The following is a 23146-nucleotide window of genomic DNA, read 5'->3' on the forward strand; positions in this document are numbered from 1 at the left end:
GACTTGCTACCTGCAGTCCCCAGCTTCAGTCCCACATTGCTTGACAGTAGCTCATGTAGGCTATTTGTGATGAAAAAAAAGTGTATCTTACACAAATAGTTGAAAATATTTTTAATTTTTACTTGTCAGGTTGGCAACAGTATTATTTACAAACTCCTCCAGACAGGGTCTGCACGAAGTCTCCACACCTCTCACCTTCAGTCAAAACAGAACTAACAGAAAAAACCAACCAACTGCCAACTGCCAATTTCCAACTGTCAATTGTCAACTACCACCTCCTTTCTCCATCTATTCTTTGTGAAATACATTTTCAATGAAATTACAAATACAGCTCAACACCCTGAGCAAGTGGCTGCTGGTCAGATTTTTATTTTTATTTTTTAATTCTAGTGTGGCAAACTTTTCAATCAAGTGTTCAGCCATGTTCCTCCTTTCCCCTAAAACGTACAATGTTGAAAAATTGCGGTGGAGATTGTGAAGAATGGTAAATTCATCATGCCACAAAACACCACCTCTAGGCAGATCTTTTGATATTTAAGTTCTACCATGTTATGGAACCTAAACAAAAACAAAAACTTGCCTCAAAACAGAAGTAGCACACTTGTTTTACAAAAGCAGCAAAACTGCCTCTACCATTTTCACAGCACCAAACTTGTACACACTCCTTAAGACAACACGACCATAGCAAGAGGAAGCAGATATAAGCAGAAATTAAGAAGGACTGTAGAAACACAACTAAAAGTAGTTTTTTTTAAAGCCAACTAATTAAATTATCCCCATATACAGTAAATATAATAAACAGTATGCAATACGCAATTATGTCTACCTACTCTAAAAGGTGAATGCCAAAAGATTCTGTTCCACTAAGCCATAATTTGTTTTATTGGCTCTGTCCCCAGTGTTTAGTGTTTTCTTAAAACTATCACCATATATATACATATGCTTTTTCTTCATTATTAGAAGCTTCCTTACAGTTCCCATTTCCCTCTGAATTTTTTTAAAAGTAAGTTTATAAAAAGAAAGCTGACAGGGGTTATTTATGGAACCGGCTGACAGGGTAGAAAAAGGCATTAGAACTAGTAACTTGCCTACAAGGCCATCACTCCTGATCTCTCTTGAAATAGCAGCTAGGAAGAGACAGGTTTCTCCAGACAAACCTCTCACCCTTTGCTTCCAGTGCCAGCCTGATGTAGGCTTAGAAGTACCCGACAGCCAAAAAATCTCAGCACCAGGTATACCTGCCTCCCAAGGATAAGACAGCAGTGGCACATGTTCCCCAAACCCAGCAACTCACCATCTGCCACATAATGGCGTAGGAGAGCTGATAATAATGCCAATATATTTCACATCTGGCAACCAATGTGCCCCTTTGGTTTCAGATAGTACATGGGTAGATGAGTGTAAAAAGCCCGGGACACAAATTTTCACATCCCTCTACGGTGGCTCATTTACCAGAAGTAATGTATTGAGTGTTAATTCTGGAAGTGTACACTTGATTCTGACCAAACTTAGCCTCCTAGGAGTATACACTTCCAGAGGTAACACTAAATACATTGCTTCTGGTAAATGAGTCAACATAGCTGCTAGAGGGCTGTGAAAACTTGTGTCCCATGCTTTTTAGACTCGTCTATCAGGGAAGAAATGGAGGCAGTGAGAGATTTTACTTTCTTGGGCTCCATGATCACTGCAGATGGTGACAGCAGCCACGAAATTAAAAGACGCCTGCTTCTTGGGAGAAAAGCAATGACAAACCTAGACAGCATCTTAAAAAGCAGAGACATCACCTTGCCAACAAAGGTCCGTATAGTTAAAGCTATGGTTTTCCGAGTAGTGATGTATGGAAGTGAGAGCTGGACCATCAAGAAGGCTGATCGCCGAAGAATAGATGCTTTTGAATTATGGTGCTGGAGGAGACTCCTGAGAGTCCCATGGACTGCAAGAAGATCAAACCTCTCCATTCTTAAGGAAATCAGCTCTGAGTGCTCACTGGAAGGACAGATCCTGAAGCTGAGGCTCCTATACTTTGGCCACCTCATGAGAAGAGAAGACTCCCTGGAAAAGACCCTGATGTTGGGAAAGATGGAGGGCACAAGGAGAAGAGGACGACAGAGGACGAGATGGTTGATAGTGTTCTCAAAGCTACCAGCATGAGTTTGACCAAACTGTGGGAGGCAGTGGAAGACAGGAGTGCCTGGCATGCTCTTGTCCATGGGGTCACGAAGAGTCGGACACGACTAAACGACTAAACAACAACAACCTGCGTACTATCTAAAACAAAAGGTGTGAAATACATTGGCATTATTTCCAGCTCTCCTGCCCCACTACCAAACAGTGGCAAAGGGAGCTGTGGAACAGCAGAAGCAACATCCCTCCAGAGTCCAAGCAATTTGCCACCAATGGCATTGCACATTGGACTAGCCAGGAAGCAACAAGACTGGTGGAACTTGGAGGAGATGCAGGAAGATACCTGGGGCTTGTTAGGGACACTTTCAGCCATGGACCTATATATAACCAGTGCAACTGCATTGTGGTGGGCCAAAGGGGAGGAGCTGCTGCATTTGGGCTGCACCAAGGCTGCCCCCCACTTTTGTTGTTGCTTTTTGGGTGCCCCCTAGTGAAAGCAAGGCGCTCCAAGGGTGGGGAGTGTACAATTTTGCCTCACCTTTTGGTGTGAACTTAAGTTGGCGAGATAGCAATAGTATGGCCCTGAAATGGACCAGAGTTGGAAACAAGTGAAGTAATATATATATATATATTACCATCTAAGGAGGAGGAGCCCTAAAGGCTAATAAACCCGTCGTATAAAATTTCCTAACTGTGCCACTGTCACTCTGGAAAAGAAAGGGTTTCCATGGAGTATTTAATTAACACACACATCAGTTGTTCTTAAACATTCTGCTTGTTTAATTTATTTGCTGAGCTTTGGCCACTGTTAACACAGGGGTTTCGTGGACCTGCTGTAGTTCTTTAAAGTTTATTTTGTTGATAGAAATCTTGTGTGGTTTGGAAGATTTGCACAATACACAAGTTTTTCCATCAACAAAATCAGAACGAAAATTAATTGCATTCTACAAGCCTGGTGGTTTTTAATATGTGGTCTAAGAAGAGAGAGTTGCTCTCTCCGGCCCTATAGATTTGTCTCACTAAAGAACGCAGGCTTGTGTATAGCTACCAATTTGGTCATCTATGGTAAGTGAGAATTGCATCCTGTCAACCCTGAAAGGAAGCTGTTGTAAACTGGAAATGAGTTTACAGCCCCTAAAAGGACTAGTGTTGGTACATGTGGAAAGGTGGGCCATTAAACATTTCTGGTGGCTAGTACGTTTTGAAGGTTAATCTGCATGGGTGCCTTAATGTCCTATTGCTCTACACTTAACATACTGCAAGACGCAGCTCACTTGCGCATCAGTGCAGGAAATTTATGGGAATGGTCACAGGCATGATCTATTGGTGCTTTTTTTTTTTTTTTTTTTTAAGTACCAGATTACAGAGAAAACTTTCCAGCTCCAATTTTCTGATAAATGTGTGTACACACCAAGAAATTTCTCCCTACAAAATACAGTGCTATTGAAGCATGGTCAGTTGCCTTTCCACACATACTTGGCTGAACCAAAACCTATGTACCGTATTTTTCGCTCTATAAGACGCACCAGACCATAAGACGCACCTAGTTTTTGGAGGAGGAAAACAAGAAAAAAATATTCTGAATCCCAGAAGCCAGAACAGCAAGAGGGATCACTGCACAGCGAAAGCAGCGATCCCTCTTGCTCTTCTGGCTTCTGGGATAGCTACGCAGCCTGCATTCGCTCCATAAGACACACACACATTTCCCCTTACTTTTTAGGAGGGAAAAAGTGAGTCTTATAGAGCCAAAAATACGGTATTTAAACTTATCATCTCTGTTTGGTTCCTTTTGGTTCAAGAGGCGGCATTTGTCTTTTTCAATTTCTATATGATACTTTGCACTGCATCTGGTCAGCCTGTCATCAAGTTTCCTGGGCAGCCTTAGGCAAATCATTCTCTCGGCCCAACTCCAAGAGAGGTTGTAAAGCTATAATGGGAAGCTGCCACGTATGCCACTCTGAGCTCCTTGAAGGAAGGATGGAAAGTGTAACGAGCAAACCCAGATACCTGGCTTCTTCAGATAAATCAAAGTTTTGGAAGCTCGGTGTTAAATCAACGTCAGAAAGTCATATCAAAGACTATCCAACATCTGTGGGAAATTAGGTGTGGGAGGAATGAAATGGAAGATGGTGGAGGCTGGCGAGGCTGACTGATTGGAGCACTCCATGCTGAAACTTGTTCCCTAATTTATCATCAGTTATATAGTGCCATCAGCACAACTGGAGCATTTTTATGTTTAAAGCACAGGGCACTGCCTCACCTCTAGTCTGCCTCCCAGTAAGTAGGTCCAATTTAAATGAGTTGTGCTAAAAAGCCACTTCCGCCTTAAGAGGAGGTGGGGTTGCGGGCTGCATGCCCCCACCACATGAGCGGTGGCTGGCTCTCAGCCTCTGCGTGATTGAGGGAATCCCCGGCCGCATCATCCCCTGGACAGCCAATCGGCTGGCTCAGGGTGTGTGGCCTGTGCTATTTAACACTGGCACGGCCAGGGATCTCCCTCTTTTGCCGCCTCCAGCTGCTCCAGTTTTCCCACCCTCCCACCCTTTAAGGTTTCGTCTTTGACCTTGCTATAGACCTCGATTGGTTTGCCGTTAAGGGGCCAGGTAGGAATTTTTTCCACTTGGCAAATTGGCACCAGCCACTTGCTTTTTCGCCTTGTTGTTGTTGTTTAGTCGTTTAGTTGTGTCCGACTCTTCGTGACCCCATGGACCAGAGCACGCCAGGCACTCCTGTCTTCCACTGCCTCCCGCAGTTTGGTCAAACTCATGTTGGTAGCTTCGAGAACACTGTCCAACCATCTCATCTTCTGTCGTCCCCTTCTCCTTGTGCCCTCCATCTTTCCCAACATCAGGGTCTTTTCCAGGGAGTCTTCTCTTCTCATGAGGTGGCCAAAGTATTGGAGCCTCAGCTTCAGGATCTGTCCTTCCAGTGAGCACTCAGGGCTGATTTCCTTAAGAATGGAGAGGTTTGATCTTCTTGCAGTCCATGGGACTGTCAGGAGTCTCCTCCAGCACCATAATTCAAAAGCATCCATTCTTCGCCTACCTCGTAGCAAATCGTCACAACTTCCTTGGTATTGGCGGTTAGGCATTGCTATTGGTATTGTTATGTAGATGAAGGAGGGAGGAAGCACCATCACCTCCCCTGCATATTGAAGGGTAGTCCAATAAAGGATTCTGGGGGGCATGGCCCTGTCCGAAGCCTATGGAGGTGTGGGCCCAAGGCACGCCCCCAAGCGGTGACCCTGGGGGAGATCCTAGTTGACTGCTCATCACCTGTAACCAATAAAGTTGTGGCCTTATTTAGCCCATTAACCTTAAATAATTGTGTCATGTGTCTTTATTTCCACTGGGGGGGGGGGGCGGGAACTCGCCACGCAAGCACCGGCTCATAATGCATACCTTCCAATACTGGAGTGAGGGAAATCGGGACACAACCTCAACAGAGGCTGCAACCCCTCTCATTCACCCTCTGTTACCTTCCCCCTTCACTCCTTTCTCCACCGCCTTCGCAGTGGCAGCCACCACAGCCATCACACAGCCTCTGCCTCCACCATACTTCCAGAAGCTTTTGGAAGTATGTTGGCTGGAAAGCCGCCGCAGAAGGAGGAAGAAGAGTGGAAGCATGCAGGTGCAACTGACTTGCGCCACAGTGCAGGGGGGGGGAATTATTTTGGTCTGCCAGAAGGGGACATCCGAGATTGAGGTCAGAAGTTGGGTGGCTTCTCTAAACCCAGGGTGTCCTGCTTAAAATGGGGCGGTGGCGTGATATGGTATAGGGTCCACTGCAGGCTTGCATCACATTTGAAAGGTGTCTATTCCATATGCAACCTTTTACCAACTCAGGATGCACAGCCAGTATGCATAGAGGCTTGTGCATTAGCTAAAAAGTGTATGCGCCCTATAGCAATAAACTCTTTTTTTACAAAAATCTGCATTACATTCAGCTCTTGGGGTTCAAAATTATATGACCTATTTATTCAAAATCACAGCATGTTATTTATTTAAAGCAGTCCATAAAATACAGAATTCTTAACTTTGTTTAGTTAGTTTAGCTGCTGCGCTTCCAAGACTGGCCAATTTTGAACCAACTGCAATTGCTGCCATATTGAGTCAATCATCCTACAACCCTTCTGAGAAAAACCCCACCCCACCCTCCCACTATATATAAGGGTCTGGTGACTTCTGTTTCAGTGTATCTGAAGAAGTGTGCATGCACACGAAAGCTTATACCCAGAACAAACTTACACAGTTGGTCTCTAAGGTGCTACTGGACAATTTTAATTTTTTTATTTCTTTCAGCTGCCATTCTGTTTTTGAGTGGGGCACCTCAGAGAGTTGGTGCTTACCTTTAAAGCTGGAGTGGCTGCCCTTCCAATACAGTGGTACCTCAGGTTACATACGCTTCAGGTTACAGACTCCACTAACCCAGAAATAGTGCTTCAGGTTAAGAACTTTGCTTCAGGATGAGAACAGAAATCGTGCTCCAGCGACATGGCGGCAGCAGGAGGCCCCATTAGCTAAAGTGGTGCTTCAGGTTAAGAACAGTTTCAGGTTAAGTACGGGCCTCCGGAACGAATTAAGTACTTAACCTGAGGTACCACTGTATTGCTGGATTACAACTCTTACCATCCCTGAATACTGGGCCGTGGTGGCTGTGGCTGAAGGGAGTTGGGAGTCCAACAACATATGAAGACCAAAGGTTAGCCACTCCTGCCTTAAAGCTTGGAACCTGAACGACTGCTTTCTTCCATCCAAACCTGTCTTGTGTACAGATGTCTCCATCAAAGGCTCTTCTGCAGGTGCCGCAGGTCTCTGAAGTCAGGTGTTTGGCTTTCTTGACCATTTGGTGCCAGCTGGAAACCTTTTCATTTCCCCAGACCTCTGCTGTTTTAATATGTTTGTTTTGCTATTTTGGTTTTGTTTGCTATTTTGGTTTGCTATTTTGGTTATTATGTTTTAATTGTTCTCATAGCCAGCTGCCTTGAGAGTACGTTTCTGAAGAACAGGATATACATATTTTTTAAAAATGCTGCAAGTTGCTAAAAGCTGGGAAATGACACAGATCGATGGTAAAACACATGCCTTGCATGCAAAAGGGTCCCAGATTTTATCTGCAGTACAGCTAGGGAAGATTCTTGCCTGAAACCCTGGAGAGCCATTGCCAGTTCTTTTGTAGATCTGGATTAGCTAACCGGTGGTTCTCCAGATTATTTTGAACTCCAGCTCCCCTCATCCCTGACCACTGACCATGCTCGAGGTTGGCGGCAGTTGGAGCTCCAATAACATCTGGATGGCCACAGATTTTCCACCCCTGGGGTAGGCAATACTATGTTGGCTGGACAAATGATCTGGCTTGCTATATGGCAGCTGTTTATGTTGCAAAAGTATATTTTCTTTGCATTGAGAAATGACAGCTCTACTTGTCCAGGAATAACATTATGCACATTTGTCTGCGTACAAGTGAATAGAGATAAAATGGCCAGCATAACACTCTCATCACAAACATGCTTTTAAAAACAGCCACCCTTGCCGGATGCAGTTTGACCTGCTGGTCTCCCCACCCCCATCAATATCAAATTACAAATATAAGTAGGTTAGAGTCACATAATGCAAATAATCCGGCTTACAGGGGCAAGCAGAAATTCACTTGGTATTTAATTCAGAGGCAATTCTCTCCTCTGCGAGTCTTCAGTTCTCTTCAAACTTACAGCCTGCTCAGTTTCACAGTGTTCTACAAAGCAAAGGCTCTGTCTCTTTTTCCAAAGGTTTTTAAGCTAGAATTTCATGAGGTTTTGAATAAACCTATTTTGTGCCCTTACTGCTGAATATAGCATGTAAGTGGACAACTCTTTAAACACAAAGCTGGACCAGAGATCCCCATTCAGGCTTCTGTTGCAACTGGAAGGTCACTGAAATTGGAGCTTATAACAAGAAAGCTCAACTCCACAGCCTGGTCTTCAAGGGCAGTGTTCCCTGGATCTTAACTACTCCCAACACAAGCTTATTCAGTCTGCCAGAAGTTTCTATGCCTCTTGTTCCATTGTCCAAATGTCCTCACAATTAGAAAGCAATCCCAGGTATCTACCCTAAATCTGGTTGGCTGCAACATGAACCCATCATTCTTGTGCTCTCCTCACTGCCTGTAGGAAATTGGGTTCTTACTTTTATAACAGCATCCTTTCATATAGCAAAAAAAATGCTTCCATGTTCTATATTTGGTTGTTTCCACGAAAATCCACCCCAGTCCTTTTAGTTTTTCTTCTATCTAGAATCTTTGTAGATCATACTAGCAAACTTCCTGCCTTCCGGCTTTTAAGCGCCTGGAATTTTTGAGGAAGAACTGTCCCATGTCTGTCTCTTCTTTCCACAAAACAACCCGCGTTTCCAGAAAGGTGGAAATGTACTTGGAATATTAGAATTCAGTTACTACTGAAAACCCTCTAGTGCAATTGTGACCAATCTGCGCATTCATGCCCTGCGGTTTACCCACCAAGTCTCATGTTGGGAGTTCCTTGCCTCTCTGGTGAACATTGCAAGCTTCAAGCATTTTCCTGATCTTGGGGGTGGAATACTCACCATGGCAAGCAAATATGCAGATCCATGGTGTGACGTCAGCCCCGAAAAGTGACCTGCACAAGTGCATTCCACTTTAATGTCTTCCACTTATAGGTCAGCTTGCCCTGCCTTCCAATTACACAGCTGTCTTGAGTTAAAACTGACTTAACAAAGGACTGGCTTCCCGTATCTATCCAAGTATCAGCTGACAACTAAGGTAGCCCTGCAAAACAACTGGAGGCGGCTCAATTTGCACCAGAAGACAAATGTCTTAAGAGTTAACCTGGGGTTTGGGTGATCTTAAGTGTTATACATGGGCAGAAAAATTGTGCCAAGTCCCCCCCCCCCTTACTACTACAAGGAAGGCACAAGGACATGCAAGCTGCAATAAAAAACCTTGTGAAAGACACTTTTTAAAAAAGAGGTAGTCCAAAAATGCCATAGCTATGGGAGGACGGGAAGGAGCAAGACAGAAACGCAACATAAGCAATCTAGCCAACATTTTTATAAAGGCACAGGAGACAATTCGCAATGTAAACACGGCTTGGAAGTCTGAACTGTCAGGCCCAAGTTTCAGCTGGGAAGATGAAGAACCATAAATACAAGATTAAAATATTTCATGGGGAAAGCCCCTGATGTGCCAATGGTACTCATTCACTTGTTCCTTTATGCAGCTGGTACATAAAATTGCCCTACTAATTTCAGTGGAACTTTCCCCTACTGTCAGGGATTGAGATGTTTAATAGCCGTGCCCACTCACTGTCCTCTCACATGCTGACTTTTCCCTTGGACACCATGGACATTCCAATTGCCACATGAGGCCTGGCATTCTTAGATTACCTCAGCTATCTAGATTGATTTGACTCTGTCTACAACCCGCTCAGTCTACTTCTGGACTGGCTGTCCAGGATGGGAATCAGGCTCTCTAGGTAGCTGTTGTTCTGCCCCATGGAAATGTGTGTGTTTTGTACTCCAGGCTGTTTCAGCATCCACATGAATCCATTGAATGAGGTAATTCAGAATTTCAGGGAGGTGTCTTCAACATGCTGATGACACCCATGTCTACTTCTCCTCTGATTCAGGCGAGGCTCTGCTGAAATATGGAGCGAGTAAAGAACTGAATGAGGGACAGCATAAATTGAATCCACAAAATACTGGGTATGGTTGACCAGATTTAGGGAGGTGATGTTCTAAATAGGGTTGCATTCCATTGCCTAAAGCGGAGATTATCAAGGTGACACCCATAGGTAGCACGGAATCTGTGCAAGCACTTGCTTCAACATCCACTAACCACCATAACCACATCTGAAAACTTGTCTAGAAACCAGGTTTCAAAGTTCTTTGCTAGGCCACATGTAGACTGACCACACACCCTTTCCGAGGGCAACTCTGATTGGATGCCAGCCCCATCCTTTCCATTCTGGATGGGAGCAAAGATGGGACAAAATGATGCACAGACCAAGTGGTGGTTGTTGAGTTCAGGTAGGTTGCTATGGATTATTATAGTTTCGTGTGTGAGAGGGTGTCAAGAGGCACTTCTTTTTGAGTTATTCAATTTTCTATTTTGCAGAACTTGCCAACCATTTTATGACTGGCGTCCACAGCACATTCTCAGAATTCAAAACATGCCCACAGGTCCCAAAAGGTTGGCAACTGTTGCCCTAAAGAGTCAGGTCCACAGCTTCAGTATTGGAAATCCCCGTGGCTCTGGCATGAAAGTAACTTTCACCAGGTGCAAGCCTTCCTGGGCAGAGACAGCTTGGCCAAAATCAATAGCATTCGGGCAACATCTTGTTTAGACTATTGTAATCCACTCTACACAAGGGCTGCCTTTGAAGACTGCTTGGGAATTTCAGCTGGCACAAGATGTAGCAGCTAGGTTGTTGACAGGGATTGGTCATATGGATTACATCGCATCAGTCTTGAAACAACTGCTCTGGGCTGCTGGTCTTTTGAAGTAGAATTCAGAGTGCTGGTCTTACCTTTAAAGCCAGTACTCTAGGGACTCATTTATGAACCTGCCAGTGTATTAAGACTGACCTCAGAGGGCCTTCTCTGGGTCCCCCAAAAGCTTTAGGCGTGAGGCAGGCGGTGAGCAGGGTTAAAGCCTTTTCCACTTCAGCACCTGAGTTTTGGAAAGCTTCCCCCATGGGAGGCTTGCCTGGCATAATAAGCCTTGTTATTTTTTTGTACCGGGTGCAGAATTTTGCTTTTTATTTTTCACTCTTTTATTATTCTGAATTCAAGGCGCTCTGCTGGTTTCAATAATTTTTATTTTATTGTTTTACATTTTGTAAGTCACTTGAACTGAACCATGAGATATTAAATTCTTGCAATAAATAAAATAATAATAATAAACATTGCTTCCTGTAGTGAAAACAAGAGTTTGTTTCTCTCTGTCTCTCTCTCACCACACTAAATCAGAAAGAGCTTAGCTAGCCCAGGGAATGAAGCTAGCTGAAGGAAAGGGAGGGGGGGTCAATGTTATATTAATACCATTACATGTAATAGCATCTCTTAATGTGCTGGAATGATGTCACTGCGCAAGAACTGGAACTGGATTTATACACGCTAAACAGCATTGTATGACCGCTAAGCGGAAACCGTTCTAGAGAAATTAGACGGGGCAGTTTTGTGGGATCTGGAAAACAGTCAAGAGACTAAACAATGGAGGGTAGCAGCATTGTTTGGGGAAGGAAAACAGGTGAACAAATGTATCTGCAGACTGACAGTGCTTTGGCAGCATGAAGGCAAACTGAGGAGAAGCAGGAGAGGGAGAAAATAAAGTGCCAATGACTGAACCAACACTTAAGCAACAGTAGTACAATACATGAGACCAGTGTTTCCCAAACATGGGTCTCCCACTGTTTTTGGACTACCATAATCCCTAGCTAGCAGGACCCATGGTCAGCAATCATTGGAACTGTAGTCCATCCAAGAGCCCTCCAGATGTTGTTGGACTACAACTCCCATCAGCCCCAGCCAGGATGACAAAACGGCTCCAGGAATCTCAAGGCAGTGAATAACTCAGCGCAAGCTGTTGGTGACCTGCTGCTGCTACCCAAGTTACTAATTCACATATTATACTCAGCTCCACAGTCATTTGCCTTCTCTCTATGGAAAGGCAGCTTCTAACATTAAGAAACTCTAGCACAGAGTTATTGTGTGTTGGGGAAACATATGTAAATGATAGCATGATGATGGCACACATGTTTTGCTGTGTGCATACAGGTAACAGGCACCGCCAGGAAGCTACGATCATGCTTCCTAGTGAATGAAAATGAAGCAAAACAGAAAATACGCAGTTGCCACATGTAGAAGCATGGTTTTCAGTCAGACAGAAAAGCTGACCTTTGTTTAAGAATGTTTTCACCCTGCTGAAATGGCTTGTTGTTGTTGTTGTTGTTGTTTAGTCATTTAGTTGTGACCGACTCTTCGTGACCCCATGGACCAGAGCACGCCAGGCACTCCTGTCTTCCACTGCCTCCCGCAGTTTGGTCAAACTCATGCTGGTAGCTTCGAGAACACTGTCCAACCATGGCTTACAGAGCAATAAAACAAGTTAGTTCCTGCCCCAGGGCTGTGTCCACACATTTAAAAACCTCATGTTAAAACCCTACTTCTTGTTCAGTTCCAGGTTTGATCAGTAGTGTTCTTATAGACGATGAGGTGCTGGAACTCACCATGAACGCCTCCCTTATAATGGTAATAGTGGCTACCTGAGAAGTGCCGGAACTGAGTCCTGGTGAAAAAAAGCCCTGGGTTTGATGAAAAAGGCTGCTGCCTTAGATGGAAATCTCATGCCAGAGGTAATTCAGTTAGATTGTGGCCTCTGCTTTTTGCTTTCTTACCATGACAGACTAACAATGCAATTCTAGCCATGTCTCTTCAGAAGTAGGCCATATTGAATTCAGCTGGGATTACCTCCAGGTAAGTGAGTTAGGATTGTAGCCCAGCACAGCTAACCTTCCTTTTTTAATGACAGATCCCCCTGGTTCGCTGTATTCTTTTCTTCCATTTGCCCTCCCCTTCCTTCTCACTGCTTGAAGGCACACTGTGGTTTGGCACTGCCTCCCCAATCAGCTTTAATGCATTATGGAGCTATCACCACCCACCTCTGGTCTCTTAATAATGCCAAATTTGATTAGCTCTTTCTCTTCCAAGGGCCTCCATCCTTCCTGCCCTGCTGTCCTTTTCACTGGCCTGGTTTACATAATCATCTCTCATTTGGTTAGCCTGTTCCCTGTGCACGCAACCCTGACACTCTTCCCTTCACATGATTAAACTAGGAAAGTCTCTAATTAAACCACAGTTTCTCATTCTTTCTAAACGGGAAAACTAGACTTAAAACCTTCAGTATAAGCTAGGATTGCAAACAAAAACAAACAAACAGCCACTTCAAACTGTGGTTTGAGATCTTGGCTCATTCAGAAACTGATAAACCATGGTTTTCCCTGTTCAGACAAACCAGAGTTAATTAGAGGCTTCCTGGTTTTATTGTTATGCAGCACAAATGGAGAAGAGAAGCAGCTGTATCGGCTCATGTGTATTTCATCTTAATAAGCCAATATATGATTGTCCAAATGTAGTCCTCCAAAACACACATCTTAAGATTAAGCAATGCCTTACTATTTCCTAGAAGCAGGAAACCACTCCCAAATGAATACCACATGACTTGGTACACTGATTATGATAAACAGCAGCAAATTACTTTGTGTTTATACTGTACTTAGGGCACTTTGCTTGCCTTATCTCAGCAATCCTTTCTTGAAAGATAGTTTGTCTACCGCTGTTGATCTTCTCCTGTTAATCTGCAGCTGTTGGAGATTGTTGGATGGACTCTGCAGTGATCTCATAGTTCAGGCAGTGCCAATAGTGAGGGCCAAGACGTGGCCAGCACTCCATCCGAACTGACAATGCACCATAGCATCACACCACAAACTTCAACAATCCGTAGAAGTTCATCGAAGACACGGAGCACCTTAGTAGACACACTGGTTAGAAAACAGTTCCTTGAAGTCACAAAGTTTGAAAAACTATTTTGTTTTGGATGATCATCAAAAGGGTCATGTAACTACACTGAGAACCAGAACTAATTACACATACTTTATTTATTTTTTAAATCCTGCCTAATTTTCAGAAGAGACTCCAGGCAGCTAACAAATCAAAACATTGTGCCATGTTAAAATATGTCACGTCAGGAGTTCTTTGCCCCAGTTAAATAACTGTGACCGATATATATCATGCAAAACTGGCATAATGGAATAAAACTCTCTTAGCATCCAACGGCATCCTGGTGGCATAATTTTGAACTTGTTGCAGTTTCCACGCTGCAGTTTTCAAGGCCAGTCCCATGTAAAGTGTGTCCCAGTAGTCTAGCTACTGGAATGTGAATGATTGTTGAAAAATCCAAGGTTGTCTGGAAGAGCTGTAGCTGGCACCAAGCAACCTTCACTACCAATGCTGGCCACACATCCAACAAGAGCAGCAGGTAAAAGGTAAAAGGTAAAGGACCCCTGGACGGTTAAGTCCAGTCAAAGGCGACTATGGGGTTGTGGCGCTCATCTCGCTTTCAGGCCGAGGGAGCCGGCGTTTGTCCACAGACAGATTTCCAGGTCATGTGGCCAGCATGATTAAACCGCTTCTGGCGCAATGGGACAGCATAATGGAAACCAGAGTGCATGGAAACACTGTTTACCTTCCCACCTATTTATCTATTTGCACTGGTGTGCTTTCGAACTGCTAGGTTGGCAGGAGCTGGGACAGAGCAACGGGAGCTCACTCCGTCGCGGAGATTTGAACCACAACCTTCTGATCAGCAAGCCCAAAGAGGCTCAGTGGTTTAGACCACAGCACCACCCACGTCCCTAGCAGCAGATAAAGCAACACCCCAAACCATGCACCAAAATTCCAGGGGGGTGTGCAGCTCTATCTAAACCAGGCTATAAATCCAAACCCAAGTACCAGACCAATACTCTGTTCCCCTACCAATACTTAAAATAAATAAGATCTTGTTTAACGAGCTGGACAGTAAGCTGGATCCAAAGATCCTGCAGGCACGTCTTCATGTAGAGGGTTCACCGAGCAATTTCAGTACCCCCACCCCTTACGATCAGCTCCTGAAAATTAGAATATATTTCAGAGCATCTATTTGAGGGGCATATGGAGTACAGCAGGAGGAACAGTGAAATTCTATATGGCGGGGATCCTGGAACCAGGAGGCAATGGGTCTCTTGGGGTTCTGCACAGAGACAGATTGGATGTGTTCAGATGCCATACAAAAATGTGGCTTAACAAGACATGAACAAGCGTACACTCCCCTTGTGCTCCTACACTAATACCTCACCCCTCTTCCTTCTGAATCATTTCAAGGCGGCGTTTGGAAGTGTTTGCTTCCACTTTTGGCAAACCATGGTTTGCCATGTCATACAAACTATGGTTAGTTTTAAAACAAACCAGCTTCAAGTCATGGTTTCTGAAGATGGCTTGTTTTAAGTTATCAATAATTCTGGGTCCGGGTGACAAGGCAAGCTATATTTAACTAAAAGCAGAAGCATCCAAACTCCTCTTGGTGGAATGTGTCACCCTAAGAAGAGGCTAGGCTTATTCAGGTGTCACTAAACTATAGTACAGCGTTTCCTAAATCTGGGTCTCTAGCTGTTTTTGGACTACAACTCCCATCATCCCTAGCTAGCAGGACCAGTGGTCAGGGATGATGGGAACAGTAGTCCAAAAAAAAACACTTGTAGACCCAAGTTTGGGAAATCCTGCTATGGTGTGACATCTGAACATAGCTTCCACACACAGGAATGACAGGCCCTTCTACGTAAGATGCTAACCAAATGTTTGCTGTAAGAACTCTCAAGGCAGAGCTGGGCATATTGCTCCCTCATAATGAATGTTCAGCATCTGATGTTTATTTCCATCTTATAATTGATCTCAAGAAAGCAGACAGGCTTCTAGTGCTGAGGCCATCTGTGACTGAGCCCCAGAGAAAATATTATCTTTCCTGCACACAGTCAAGAAAGAGTCTGACCCATTAGACTCAGGAGTGCCTTGCAGACAGAATGGGACATTTTAGCTCTCCAGGTGGTATTCAACAAACTTTCACCGAGAACAGACCCCACTGAAATTAATGTACGTGGCTAAGTTAGGCCCATTAATTTCAACAGGTCTACTCTGAGTAAAATGTGCTGGAATATTACCCTTCGCTCTAGCTCTACTTCTTCCAAGCAAGGATAGAAGGAGCGAGTGATGTGCAGACTGTCAAAAATCAAATAGCAGACACTAACTGTATCTACTTGTTCATTTCTAGCTCAAATTTCCAGTCTGTGTGTGGGGAAGGGAAGAAGTTATGTATCACCGGCGCTGCATCTTTTAACATAGTGGAGACCCACACAATTTGTCATCAAGCTACTACCTTTGCAGGGTGGCACAGCAAGGGCTCGATAGCTTCCTCAAAAGCTATTTGTAAATACTGTATTTTTCGCTCTATAACACGCACCCGACCATAACACGCACGTAGTTTTTAGAGGAGGAAAATCCGTAGGCATGCCACCCGTAGGCATTCCCTCCATAACCACGCACAGACATTTCCCCTTACTTTCTAGGAGGAAAAAAGTGAGTGTTGTGGTGCAAAAAATACGGTAACTTCCAAACTATTTTCATTAGTAGATTTCTATTCTCTTTCCCCACCTCGCTGCCTTTCTGGTAAAAAGACACAGGACCCTTGCTTTTAAACAACCCCGACTAAAGCCCATATATACCACTTAGGCATATTTTATTATAATGACAATCAGAGCACTTAAAAATAATTATACCCAATCACTGGAAAGGGGTCCAGAATGATATGAAGTTATGGTCTGATTTCCATAAATCTTTCATTGGAAGAAGAATTATCAAAAATGAACATTCTCCCCTGCTTTTATGGCTGCTCTGCTGGCTTTAACGTTTTGTTTTATTCTTTCTTGTTGCAAGTAGTACAAGAGTCTACGAAAGCCTTCAGAGACCAGGGTCTTAATTCCTACAATAGTTGAATAAAGTGAGTTCAAGACCCATTCCTTTCTACCAATACTTCCAAAGATAATTTTTTTTAGCAGAGGTTTAGTGGGTTAGATCCAAAGAAGCAGTTGGAGTCAGTTCCTCTCCTTTAGGAGATTCACTGATGTCCTCCTGTCTGCTCTCTCTCCTAATGAAAACTAGCTCCAGAGGATTCGGAAATCCTTTAGATTAGCTACTTAAGGGACATTTGTAGTGTTGGGTTGGAGTAACAGCAACCCACCCTGTATGCATGCAAGTACCTCCTATGTGGGCCACAGGATCTCTGGATCCAAGCCTATATTACTTGGACAAAAGACAGAGTTTGAATTTTAACAAAAGGTATCCTCAGAGGAATTTTCCAAAATATCTGAAGTGCACCCTACCTTATTGGAAGAGCAAATAAAGTGGTAGATGTTTAGACAGAATAGAGACCAGAAAATATTTCAAAACTTCAGCACTTTTTATTCACTTACATGCAACAAATATTAGAAGGCAATTACCAATGCAATCCATTGCCATTTGACAATACAGAACTAAGATCCATGTTGCAGGTGTTATTTCAGCACACAAAGGTAATGCTTTTTTACACACACACACATTGAATTCATGTGCCTCATGAGATCTTCACAATACAGCGAATCATCTGTAACATCCCTTCTTAACGCAGCGTTACCGGTAAGTTATATGGCGGCATTTCTCAATTAAAAAAATTATCAGCAATATTTTCTTACACATCTTGTTGCCTGGTTGACACTCGCAAAGGACAGGAATGCAAGAAAATATGAAGAAAATGAAATGGATTAGAAAAGCAATGGACCTCATGACATGCTATGTATGTTTACTCAGTTCAGTGGGACTTATTCCCAAGTGTGCCTGGGACTGCAGCCTCAGTTAAACGAACAGGGTAGAAAGGTTCTATATTACTGTATTAGCACTTGAAGCCGGCAGATCTGTTGCTCATTATTTAGCAGGTGCCCTCTCTGTTTCTTATGCTAGCCTTGTCTTTATGAACAAGCTATAATAATTATTTGATTTGCTTTCTTCTCCTTCCATCAGTTTTATAACAATGTTGTTTTCGGTTTTATTTCTATGCTACGGTTCCCATCGTCATTTTGTTTCACGTTGCTTTTGCTTATTTCATTTTATGTTCCTTTTATTTTAAAAAAAACCTAACAGGAAAAGGAATCTGATTAAGGCTGCAATCCTACGCACACCTACCTGAACACAACAATACTTACTTTGAAGAAAACAGCACCATGTAGTACCTTGTTTTTAAGAAGATCTCCCTCACTGACACACACTAAAGCATGAAATTGGCAGTCCTGGTTATGATCAGTTTTGCTGTCCTCACATTTCACAGCCGCTGTGCTTCCCAGATGATGAGACTAGTTGGAGACCGCAATGGAAGAGAACCACACCCCCACAGCAAGCTCTGAATCATATCCCATGTTACCAGGAGCCTTATTCACATTGCTCAGAGGCTGTTAAACCCCCCAACTAGCTTGGCATTTCAAAGACGCATCAGCGGAGAGATTTATGCTTCCCCCACAGAGCTGAGAATACTAAACAGTGGCAGATTGAGCAAGGCAAGAGCATTGCAATGCGTCCTACTCTACCCAGACTCAATAACGTTCTGCAGTCAATCTGGAAGGGGGAAGTAAAGAGACAGCATAGGTGTGTACGCATGAAAACTGCAGTCAAGTCAACAACAGCACAGCCATAAACAAATTTATTCAATTAAAAAAGCCCCATCCACTTGGGAGAATTATGATCTTCAGATTGCAGGCAGAAGAGGTGAGCTCACGGCAGAGGTGAGATTTTAAGTGTGGGATTTCTCCACCGCCATCAACCATCCATGACTGCCACTTTCTTCTACACAATTTCAGCAGCAGAACCCTTGTGGGAATATGCATAAACTTGATCCTTCACAATATTGTTTGCTTCAGGCACTTGGTCCTAATTTGCCTTAAAAGTCTCCTAAACAGATAATTACGAGCAGTTCGGTTAAATGCTTGGCCAACCAAGAGTGGGTGTCACCAGGGAGGGTGCTTGTTATTTTAGGAGAATGTGTGGGTGATACGGAAAGGAAGATCATCAGATGCTGTGGATTCGTATGCAAGAAAAAGAGTGCAGTATGTTTGGGGACACAGATGAGACTGGTTTTGGTTTAGATTAATGGGTAACATACTTGAACTATGCCACCTTTGACTACATGCTGAAATGCTATAAGGAAAAGGCTTCAACAGGTGCCAGGGACAGGCTGGGCACAGAGGAGTGGTAGGAGGCACCAGTTGGGGAACCACCAAAGGAAGAAGGCTTAGAGCCTGGGGAGCGGCGGTGAGACAACGATGAGTGGTCAGAGGGAGAAGACTGGGAAGAGAAGGTGTCGGAAGCTGGCACCTTTTAAGAACTCAGGAAGGGGGAACTAAAAGGTGACATTATCAATTACTCTTAGCAAACAGAAGCATATGTTCATGTGTCATGGACTGGGTAGACTCAGAGGAATGGTGGGAGGAACCAGCTGTGGAACCACCAAGGGAAGATTAAGTGGTCAGAGGGATAAGACTGAGAGAAGGAGGTGTTGGAAGCTGAAGAGGTATCAGGGCTTAGGGACCAGAATCAGAGGCAGAAGCTGAAGAGGAGGGAGGCCAAGAGGCAGAGATGAGTCTACCTGGTGAAGAAACCAGGTTGTCTCCCACTCCTGCTGCAACAAGCTCCCTTCCCCACTGGTCTCCTGGGTCCAGAAAAGGTATGAAGAGAGGGAGGAGCAGAGACAGGAGTGCCGGCTGAGTCTCAGATTGCTTGGGAAGCACCCGGGATAACCACAAGTCTTAGGCAGCTGTGGGAAGGCGAGGAGCTTCACTCCCCACAACTGGGGAGTGGGGCAAGACCTACTGGGCAAGACACAACATGGGGCAAGACCTACTGGGAAGAGGTGCTGTGCTCTTCAGGCCTGGCATAACTGAGCAGCCTTGTTTCTTCTATTACAAAGTTAACTTCACTTGCTCTGTGTAATTTATTGCTCACCTGACAACAGGACAGAAAGTATTATTGGGCCAGAGACAAGCAAGATTTTTGAGAGCTGAAGTTAGCTCTCTGATGGTGTTTCCTGCTTGGCAGGGGGTTGGACTCGATGGCCCTTGTGGTTTCTTCCAACTCTATGATTCTATGAGAGTAGTTCAAAGATGGAGAATCTTCCTCCCCCCCCCCCCCAAGGACACATTCCCTCAGGGGTTATACCTCTGGGGCTGTGTGCTGCAGCTGGTGGTCAGTGGTACCAAAGCCACATGATTCGCTTTCCACATGAATCACATTAGATCTAAGGGTGCATATGGTCCCTTGAGCCACAGGCTTCCCATCACTACCAGAGATCTAGGAGAAGATCTAGAGTCACACACAATGACTACCGTCACAGTCCTCACTGGCAATTTTGGCGAAGAATTAACTTGTTCCCCCACTCTCATATCCAGATGGTTTGCACCATAGAGATTTCCCAAGAAACAGAGCAATGCTACCATAGGAAACCATAGCTAATGGTGGCGTTCCATTCTTACCAGAAGTTCAGACTACATCTCATTTGAGTCCCGGAGTGGCTAACTGGTGACTCTCCAGTTGGACTCCAACTTCAATCAGTCAGCACAGCCTGGTTGCAGCCTAACATCACGTGCAGGGCCACAGGTTAGTCCAGGCTTACCCAATGAAGTGCTCTATATAGTTCTTTTTGGACTACAGCACCCATCATCCTTGACCACTGGTAATGCTGGCTGGGGCTGATGGGAACTGTTGTCCAAAACATCCAGAGGACACAAGGCTGGGAAACACTGGGTTAGCCTATATTCCAGATTTTGTTTATACCTATGTGAATGACAAAGTCATCATTACCCATGGTGTTAACATTCATTCCTTCGTTCGACCACCCCCTGGCTCAAACCGGTTGTATAGCATCTCCCATAAATATGTTGTTATTTTCAGCTTAACACATTAGAATCTGAAAGACAAATAAACAAAAGCAGCATACTCCAACTATACCCATTGGTTTCAGGATATGGTGTGACAGAATGTTGAGGCACTATAAAAACCTATCAGATCTATTTATCTAAAGGCAATCGTGGGATGGATGTGCACAGCATGGACAATAGCTACCAGTGCATTGTGAAAGCTCAGTCTTCCGCCTTTAAGACAGTCCTTGCCAACTTGGAGCAGTCCAGATGTTTTCGCCTACCTGCCTATCAGCCCTTCTAAACCCTTGAATGCATGGGAAAAGCAGTACATGGGGGAAAGGGTTAGGGATGCAAACCTATACACTCCTGGGGAAAAGTCCCACTGAGCTCAAATGAGACATACTTCTTAATAGCCATGGGTAAGATATCACTGCAAGCATTCCTCCCTGTCACTTTTCTGCTGCAAATCACGCCCTCCCCCAATTTTCACAAGTAGTTTCAATCAGAAGCAGCAACCAGTTGATTTTAATATATGTTTGCCAGCAAAACCAGTAAAAAATCCTATGTCAACTTGGTAGTCTGACGCCTTTATGATGGCAATAGAGTGGGTTTTTTGGGTGTTTTTTTGCAAAAGAGGCTGCTTCATCAGGTGCATGGGCAACTAATGCTAATAAGCTAGGGATCACCCAATGTGCAAGATGCTTCCTTGAGATCTGGTGGAACACCTTAAAACTATGTCCAAAATACTTCCATCCCTACAGCTCAACATTCTGTTATGTGGCTGTCAAATGCATACATTTAACACTACAACAGTCATTTTACAAAATATTGAAATTTTAGAATAAAGGTCAGTCTAAGCATTTGAGTGACGGAGGCAGGAAATACCTAGACGCCATTCACGGGCAGGCAGCACTGAAAGCTCTCCTACTTAAGTATCACTGAAGGGAACAGAAGCTACGCAAGACCGCTGTTGCATTAATGAATGGCTCCTACCTGGGGCTTATAGATCAGATTTGGTTGTCTCCCGCTCTGCCACCAAAGGTTAGGGCCACTAGTAAGAGTCACCAGATTCCCTACACTGGCAAAGTCATGAGATCTCACTTCCAAGGAAGGGTATAGCAGAATACCAACACTAGCATTGCTAGAAGAAAACTCTGACATTAGAGAAAAAATTAGGGTACAGCTCATTTCAGGGTACAACTCCATTTCAGCAACGCAGGACCACATCCTTAGGACGTGGCACAACACACTGTATGTTGTGGAAGCTCGGCAGTGGAACACAGAAGGTTCCATGTTCTACCCCTGGCATCTCAAGGTACGGCTGGGACAGACCCACCTTAAACCCTGGAGAGGCACTGCCAGTCAGCCAGCAACACTGAGCTAGATAAATGATCTGACTTAGTGTAAGTCAGCTTCCTATGTTCCTATAGAGCACATTTAGGGGGTGAGGGTTCTCAGGTCTCTTGTGTCACTGCCCATACTGGGGCCACAGGTACTGTACCTATTAAGCAGGTGCCATGAATCTGGGGGAAGCAAGGCTTCCACAGCCTCCAAACAAATTGCTACCTATAATGCCCTCTTGACACCTTATTCAAGAAAGCACCAATTCCCTGCTGACGACTGCTATGCTTTCTGAAGTGTAGATATGGGGAGGAGATGTATTGGTTGCTAGGAAGAAGTAAGAGATGCAGTCAGTCAGTCAGGACACCTTCAAATCTCTGCCAAGCCACCAAGTTCACTAGGTGGGCAACGCAACGGGCAAGTCACTGTCATTCCTGAGCATGTTTGCTTGGAAATAACAAGAGTCTGTGAAGGGACTGGCAAGTGCAGTTGCAATTGCTGCCTCTGTCTAATTTACTCTTGCGTTGTGAGGGTGAAACGGAATCTATATTGCAATGCACCACGAGCCCCTGAGATCTGGCAGGGAAGGAACGTTAAACAAATGCGGAAGAGTAATTTAACTGATATGCCAAACACAGGGGGAAAGAGGCAGAGCTTTTGGGCGAAAAGCATTTCAGTGCCAGAGTCGGAAAAGCTAAATGGCAGCACCACCACTAATGGACAATGTAGGTGGGGCACAATCCACTGGGACGGCTTTCCTGGGCAATACTCATTCAACCAATTTTTCTGCACCTTCCTCCCTTTTGCACTGAGCCTTCCTGGAAGGTTGTGGCACATGGGTCAAAAGCCCAGCCTGGACGCCTCTTAACTGGTACCCAAACCCACCCTGATACGCCTTGTGCCTGGAAGGGCCTTTGCAAAGACTCATCCCAGAATATGTCCTTTTCGTTTTTTGCAATTCTTTGGAAATGCCTGAGGCTGCAGCCTGTAAACCCCGCTGGGGACCGTGGTGGGCGGGTGCCATTCGATTCTGGAGGGATGCGAGGAGCTGTGTAGCAGAAGCAAGCGGGGTGCCCTTGGCAAGGCACTCCGGTCTTGTGGGAGGGATCCAGTGGCTGCTCCTTCTGCTGAGGCGTGGGCAGC

General features: G+C 44.5%; 1 protein-coding gene and 1 long non-coding RNA gene across 6 annotated transcripts in view; one reads left to right on the forward strand and one right to left on the reverse strand.

Moving 5' to 3' along the window:
- The window catches only part of FAM131B (family with sequence similarity 131 member B), a 49681-nt gene that overhangs the window by 25882 nt on the left and 653 nt on the right, over nucleotides 1-23146 (reverse strand). The window contains exon 1 of one of the 3 annotated variants that reach the window (XM_080986915.1): nucleotides 17960-18431. The exons of the other annotated variants lie outside the window; for them this stretch is intronic. The gene's annotated coding sequence lies outside the window, so the exon portion shown is untranslated. Of the gene's footprint in view, nucleotides 1-17959; nucleotides 18432-23146 lie in introns of those variants that run through there. 3 annotated transcript variants of the gene reach the window in all.
- LOC308466330 lies at nucleotides 172-14339 on the forward strand. Of its 3 annotated transcripts, none has more exons than XR_013980759.1 (3): nucleotides 172-358; nucleotides 12319-12490; nucleotides 13499-14339. It is a non-coding gene; the product is annotated as an uncharacterized lncRNA (long non-coding RNA). The 3 variants fall into 3 exon arrangements; XR_013980760.1 differs by lacking the exon at nucleotides 172-358 and adding an exon at nucleotides 6736-10163; XR_013980761.1 differs by lacking the exon at nucleotides 172-358 and adding an exon at nucleotides 11618-12076 and having other exon boundaries at nucleotides 12232-12490.

The sequence above is a fragment of the Podarcis pityusensis genome, assembly GCF_964106645.2.
Source record: "Podarcis pityusensis genome assembly, chromosome: 17".
Lineage (NCBI taxonomy): Eukaryota > Metazoa > Chordata > Lepidosauria > Squamata > Lacertidae > Podarcis > Podarcis pityusensis.